General features: G+C 36.0%; 1 non-coding gene across 1 annotated transcript; it reads right to left on the bottom strand.

Annotated features, from left to right (window-relative positions):
* Positions 1–3,234: 3,234 nt before the first annotated feature.
* Positions 3,235–3,341, bottom strand: LOC125616007. Its single transcript, XR_007346600.1, has one exon. It is a non-coding gene; the product is annotated as a U6 spliceosomal RNA (small nuclear RNA).
* Positions 3,342–8,008: the final 4,667 nt, after the last annotated feature.

Raw genomic sequence — 8,008 nt, 5'->3', positions numbered from 1 at the left:
CCCTGCGCTCGGTGTTCGCTCTGATAAGATCAGGTTCTAAGAAGCACCCAGGCACTGAACCCTAGCAATCTGTCTCCAAGCCGCAGGCGAATGGCAGCCTGAAATTACCTGTTCTATGGCTGAATGAGCTGCGGTCAGTCGAAAACAGGGATGGTGACGTCAGCTTTCCAACATGGTGGCTGCTGGCCTCCTCTGTGGTCTGACCGGTGTGGAGAACCGAGATGGACCGCTTCCTTCCCCCGTCTCAAACCCAGAATTCAGCCCTGAGTACGGTGCTTGCACGGCTGGCAGAAACTGCAGCGCTGTATCCCTGCGTTGCTATCTCCTCGTTTCCCAGCGCGCGCTGCAGACTCTAGCCGCGGGGCAATTTGCTGAATAAGCAGTGTTACCCTCCGTGCGACAAACCTCTCGCGTTTGAGTCCCCGTAGCCGATCCTCGTGCGATGGAAATCCTTCCTCCAGGTTCCGGAGCACCCCACTATTGCTGGAAATTCCTAACAAGATAGCCTTTAGCCGTCCTGACTTGTCATACTCCCACACAGTGAAGCAGCACACGGGGGCAATGCACTCCCCTCACCGCCAACTTCTAGAAAAACGTTTTTAAATAAAAAGAAAAAAAAAAGAACCTTAGCTCTTTTAATATTGTGAAGACTTTGTTTTTTTTTTTAAACAATCGAAAGATCTAATAAAAGACTAGGATAATAATAATAAGAGACATATAATATTTACTTCAACTTTGTTTACATAATTTGTTGCTGGAGTTTCTTTGATGGGATTCAGATTTTTTATTTTTTCCCCTCCCAAGGGATACATTCTCAGCCTCTTGAGTAATAACCATGCTATTTAACCATAAGTATTATTCAAATGTTAATGAAATGCTCTCACTGCATCCTCATTTATATCTTACAAGGACCAGTTGAGCTAACATTAGAACTAAGAAACTTTGACTTCTACTTTACATCCCTTTCTGCTGTAGTACCCCATTTGCTAATGGAAGGTTTTTTTTTTGTTTGTTTGGTTTTTTTTTTGTTTGTTTTTAATCTCCTGAGAGACATATGCTTATCACTGTGGCTCTTTTTTGTCTGTGCAATGTATATTTTCCTTTCTTTTTCTTACTACCAATCTGAACTTCTGCCAAATAGAGTTGATCTATCCCTGAGTCTAGGGATGGACATGTGACTCAGACTGGCCAATCAGAAATGACATTTGTATGGCCTGTGACCCAAGGTGGGCCAATGAGAAAGTTCAGATCCAGAACTTGCATTATATAGGAGAAAATATAAGAAAGGGCACAGTGGCCAGCCATCTTGCTAATCCTATGGTATATAAGAAAGAAGTCAGCAGAGCTAATATATGAGACACTTGGATATAAAAACATCACTCAAATCCCTGGATTCTGTCAATCTTGAAGTCAAATTAATTGTGGACTTTTCACAAAAATGTTTCTGTTTGCTTAAACCAAGTTAAACCCTTTGGCTTTAAACAAGTTAGATTTTCTTTATCAGTTCTTTAGGAATAGTAAATTTTATCTTATATAAATAAAGTTATTCAAATAAGACAAGTTAAATATTGGAAAAACTATTTCATTTTTTAGTCATGTGTAGTTTTAGAATTTTTGGGCCAGAAACTTGACGGACACTTAACTAGGCTTGCTCTAGTGAGAGGATCTGAAAATACCTTGTTCTGGATTTTGTGACTGTCTTTCCTCATGAGGTCTACTGGAAACCAACACCTGTAGAAGCTCAGGGAAAGACTTGTTGGAATGGTGCATGAATCTGGGTTAGTGTGAGCATCCACAAAACTCCAAATATGTGTTCTAATCTTATTCCTGAAATAAATTATTCATACTTTTTTGGGAAAAAAAGATAACATGAACCACAGAGAATTATTTTCAAAAGATGTAAGCTCTTTTTTTTCAAGGCAGATCACTTAAAAGGTTAAGAAAAACTTCCACCAAGAAAACTTTGCTCTTTTAACAGAGAAAGGGTTGGTTTTATACAAATGTAATTTTGATATTAAGCATCATTTTAAAAATTCCTGTAATAACTTCACTCAATTTTAACCATCTTGACCATACATAAAATTCTTCTTTCAAATGTTCTCTTCCACAAACCTTCTACCACTTTCTTATATCCTTGTAGCTTGTTCTGTACTTTTCCTCTTTCTCATTTTGGAACAACCAGTCATTTTACCTTAGGACAAAAATTATTCTTTGTCCCTTAACAATAAAATAACAACCAGAAAACACATTCTCATAACTTTCCTTACCAGGTATATGTCTTACTTTCTTTGTGTACACAGTTATTTACTTTATTATTTCTAAAAATTGTATTTATTAACGAGAACTTTTAGTAACTCTAATATTTAGAAATACACACTTACGTATTGTATACATTTCCATATTTATTAACATGCCCAAATACTTTTAGTTTCTCTCTACCAAATAAAAAGATACCAAAAGTATATAAACTTAAATTTAAGTTCAGAGTTAATGTTTCAGCATTTAACTGACTTAGACAGGTTCAGAGATTTAATGAATATCACTTAATTTAGTATATTATAATTTTTACCTTTCAAGTTACCCCAAAAAAGTTGTTGAAACTATGAAAATTCATTTATAAATTTTTATCCCATTTATGTTCACCTCATTTACTTGTACTTAACAATGATGCGTAAATTGTTCATGAAAAAATTGTGAGATGTTAAACCAAGCTGACCACCATCCTGAGTTATTTCCTTGTTAACTGTTTTTATAGCATGTGCTTCTTAGGCCATTGTCAACAAAGCAAGAACAGAAAGTCAAATACATCTTTTTGCTGATAACTCAGAAAAAGCAGCTTTTAATTATTAAACCAACAATATTAAACTAGTCTTCTTTACCAAAGATTTACTCAAATCATGTGAACTTGAAATACATTGGAGTTGGTCTTGGTACTTCCAAGAGTTGAAGGAACACTCAATTCATATAATCACTTATTTTCCTTTTAGCTAATTAAACAGAGCTCCTCTATGGAATTTATAAATTAATTTGAAAATACCATCCAGATAGGAAAATGTCACATAGCAACATGCATATATACATAAACAGATAAATGCAAAGATCTTATAGCTTTTGGTACCGTTTTTTTTTTTTTTGTCAGGTTTTCAAACAACTTCCCCCCTTTTCAGACTAACAATATTTCTTTTATTTTTTTTTCTTTGTTCTTTTTAGTTATGCATGACAGTAGAATCTATTAAAAATATGGACTGCTTCATGAATTTGCATGCCATCCTTGTTCAGGGGCCATGCTAATTTTCTCTGTATTGTTCCAATTTTAGTATATGTGCTGTCAAAGAGAGCATAACAATATTTCGATTAGGTCAAAAGACCAAAAGAGAAAACGGAAGAATAATATTGAATGATGAAATGAATAAAAATTCCCAAATCTAATGAAAACTATCCATCCCAAGTAGAATAAATACAATGAGATTGACACCTATCTAAACTGTTACTCTTAAATTTTTTCTCTCTCTCTTTTTAACATAATACATTTATTTATTTATTTTTATGTGGTGCTGAGGATGGAACCCAGGGCCTCCCATGTGCTAGGCAAATGCTCTACCGCTGAGACACACCCTAGCCCCTGAGGTGTTCTCTTTTTCACCCTCTGACCACTTTACTCACAATAGCAGGGAGTTCCTCTCTTGACCTGCCTGACCTGTGCCCTAAACAGTTGTTAGGTTGACTCATTACAATCCCTGCTTTCCAGCTTTTTATTAGTTATTTGTTTTATTTAAAATGTGAGCTTGCTATGTTGCCTAGGCTGATCTTAGACTTGTGGGTTTCTACTTTTTTTAAACATTTGATCCCAAAATTTCCATTTGAAAAATTAGAAAACCAACCAAAAGAAGCCAAATTATCAAATGCATGAATGAAACCAAATCTGGAATATAGACTTTCCAATGTGGAAAACAGGATGTGCAGTGTGTGTGATCGCATTTTCAAAGTACATATAGAGTGAGGCTTTTGATCATAGCAGAGTCATGAGTTGGGCAAATCTGTCCTGCCTCTCTATACACACACACACACACACACACAAAAAAAAAAAAAAAAAAAACCAACTGAGTGAAATTGTTAAAAAAATATGTCAGGGCTTTGAATATTTCAAAGGGAAACATTTCAAATGGAAGTTCATCCCGTGGAAAAGCACTCCTCTGAGAGACAAGTCCTGAGGAGAGAGAAAGGCTTTCTTCAGTGGCCAAATGAAGGAGAAGAGGGAACTTTGCTCACAAATCAGTTTCTCAACTCTGGTTGAGCGGTTGCAGAAACCACATAGGAATAATGAGGAGGAGGGATAGGATAATAAAGTGGAGGAATATTCATATCTTTTCTGGGAATAGGCAGAGATCTTCCAGGAACGCGGATGCCACCTTTTTTTCTTTCTTTCTTGGTCTGGTGTTTCTGGTCATGGTGGCTGGTAGGTGTCTTTGGCCTGGGGGGATGGCTAGGAGAGCCCAGGTCAAGTCAACACATTTCTCACATGTTCAACAGGCCTACATACAGAGCTGAGTAGAATCTGACCTAAAGGTTAAGACAACAAAGGAGACGGACACAGTATGAAAGCAGAGATGCCAAGTCTTTTTATCCCATTCCACTCACCCATTGGACATCCATAGACCCAAGTGAAGAGTTTTTACAGCAAAACTGGATTTCAGGTCCCTGAAGAGTAACCTAGGCAACCATTATCATCATAATCTTCACATCAGACGTGTTAACTCCTGCAAAACTTGTGAGACTAATAATGTATTACTCAGCAGTGTGACCTTCTAAATTAGTGATTTTTAAAGTCAACTAAGAGCAAGTGAAGCTAACAGGTTTATTTAGAGTTTTCCTCAGTAATAAAACAATACATGGAAAAATATGTAGTCTTGAAAACCTGCTAACATTTTATATAAAAATAATGAGAGTCTATGTCTTCATGCCTGGAGCTGCCCCTGCCCTGTGGCTTGAACACAGCAGTGTTACCAGGGCAGCACTGATGGTGAAAACCAGCAGCCTCACTGTCAGAATCTGGTAGGCTTGATTTGGAGTGGAAGATGAAGACCCACCCCCAGTGCTGACAATAAAAGCAGCTAACTCAGGAGAAATTGTAAGGGAAATTTTGCGGCTCTCTTAGTCTGTGGTTGCAGTCCTGGTTGGAGTAAGGAGCTGACCAGCAGAAATTTAATGGGGGAAATCCTAGAAACGAGAGCACCCTAGAGAAGTTATATAAACTCTCCACACATCCCTGATTGATGCATATGTGTAGGGGAGAATCAATAGAGCCTGAAAGAAAGTCAAAATTAGATAGACTCAAAAATGGACTGAATTTTGAATGCATTCCTCCACTCACACTGAGATCCATTACAAAGGATGGATCTTTTAGGCTGACAGTGTTTGAACCCAGCCTCTGCCCAATCCCTGTCCGACCACTGAGTTCTTCAGATATAGGAATGATCTTTAGAAAGTTAGGCAGGCTAAAAATTAAAAAAAAAAAAAAAAAAAAAAAAAAAAAAAAAGACAAAACCTGAAAACAACAACAAACCCCAAAACAAAACAAAACCAAGCAGAAGCATTAGTGACCACACACCGCAGGAGACGGAGATTCTGCTTATTAAGTTCAGAACCAGTTAATAAAGACAATAAACGCTCAGGGGAAAAATCAGTCTACTATTGCTACACTATATCATATAAAATGTCAAGTTTTCAACAAAAATCGTGAGTCAAGTAAAGAAACAGAAAATCTGGCCTATACTCAAGGAAAAAAGGAAGCAATAGAAACCGATTCTGAGTGGGCCCAGAAGAAATTAGATTTGACAAATATTTCAAAGCAGCCACTATAAACATATTCAAAGAATAAAGAAAATCATGCTTAAGAATTAAGAAATCAGTATGTTGACAATGAAGCAATAAATAGAAGATCTCAATATAGAAGTAGAAGTAATTTTTTTAGAAAGGAACTTAATGGAAATTTCCTTTCTTCCTTCTTTCCTTTTCTCCCTTCCTCCCTTCCTCCTTCCCTCCTTCCCTTCCTTCCTTCCTTCTCTCCCTCCCTTCCTTTCATCTCTTTCTTTCTTTCTCCCACTTCTCCTTCTTTCTCCTTCCTTCCTTTATTGAAAGGGTCTTATTTTATTGCCAAGGCTGGTCTCAGACTCCTGGGTTCAAGCAAACCTCTTATCTCAGTCTCCCCAGCATCGGGGACTATAGCCACATGTCACTGCGTCTCATTAGCTTAATGGAAATTCTGAGTTGAAGTGTATAATAACAGAAACTGTAAACAAAAATTGCTAGAGGACATCACAGAAGAAAGAATCAGTGAACTTTAAGACATATCATCAGAAATTACTCAATCTGAAGACCACAGAAAAAAAGATGAAAGAAAATCAATAGAGCCTCAGATGTTGCTGGGATAACTCGAGCATAACAACATATACATAAGTGGAGCCCCAGAAGACTAAAAGAGAAAGAGGCAGGAAAAATTTAATGATATAATGGGAAAAAATTGCCAAAATCTGATGAAAAATTTCCACAGACCCCAGAAGCTAAACAAACCCAAGTGGAATAAATACAAAGAACCACACCTAGACACATTATAGTGTAGGAAGCCAAAGCAAAAGAAAATCTGGAAGCTAACAAGAGAAAACCAACTGATCACATACAAGGGGACAATATAATTAATAACCAACCTCTCATTAGAAACATGGAAGTCCAAAAACAGTAGCATGATATATTCAAATTGCTGAAAGAAAAACTGAAAATTTATGTCTAGCAAAACTAACCTTTAATAATGAAGGTAAAGGGGCTGGGGATGTGGCTCAAGTGGTAGCGCGCTCGCCTGGCATGCGTGTGGCCCGGGTTCGATCCTCAGCACCACATACAAACAAAGATGTTGTGTCCGCCAATAACTAAAAAAATAAATATTAAAAATTCTCCCTCTCTCTCTCTCCCTCTCTCTAAAAAAAATAATGAAGGTAAAATATTCTCAAATAAACAAAATCAGAGAATGTTTGCTAGCTGATATGTTTTACAAGTAACACTAAAGGAAATTCCTTAAGCTGAAAGGAAATGAATGCAAGGTGGTAACCAGAATCCAAAAAGAAAGGAAAAAAAAGAAGAAGAACACAGGAAATGGTGAGTATGTGGGTCAATAGTAAAAATTGTTCTTTTATCTCCTCTTAATTTCTTCAAAAATATTTTGTAAAAATGTCATAATAATTAGTATAATAAAATATAATTTTATAAGTTTATAACACATGTATACATATAAATAATAACAGCAAAAGGGAAGGAGGAATGGAGTTATATTGAAGCAAAGTTACCATATTACACTGGAATTAAGTTAGTATGAACTTGAATTATATTTTGAAAAGGTAAGATGTATATTTTCATCTATACAGCAACAATTAAGAATTTAAAATATTTCTTTATTTAAATTTTTAAATATCTAAAAACCTATCAATGGAATAAAAATGTTACACATGGTATTTAATACAAAAGAAGAAAATAAAAGCTACAGATGAACAACAAAAAAATCTGCCACACATAGAAATTAAATAACAACATGACAGATATAATACAAGCCTATCAATAATTACATTACTTCCTAAACATCTAATTCAAAGGCAAACATAATTAGACTGGTTACAAAACAATATCCAATAAAATACTGTCTAGGGAGACAAACATTAGATTTAAAGATAAAAATAGAATTGACAGGAACTGGAGTGTAGCTCAGTGGTGGAGCACTTGCTTAGCATATGAGAGGCCCAGGATTCAATCCCCAGCAACACACACACACACACACACACACACACACACATAGACACACTGGATTGACAGTAAAAGGATGAAAAAGATTGACTATGTAACGGTAATCATAAGAGAGCTGGGCTGGCTGAATTAATATCAGACATATTGACTTTAGGAAAAGAAATATACTAGAGATTTTATATATATATATATATATATATATATATATATATATATATAT

The sequence above is a fragment of the Marmota marmota genome, unplaced genomic scaffold, assembly GCF_001458135.2.
Source record: "Marmota marmota marmota unplaced genomic scaffold, marMar, whole genome shotgun sequence".
NCBI lineage: Eukaryota > Metazoa > Chordata > Mammalia > Rodentia > Sciuridae > Marmota > Marmota marmota.
Note: the sequence above shows the minus strand (reverse complement) of the source record. Positions and strands in the feature narration are given on the sequence as shown.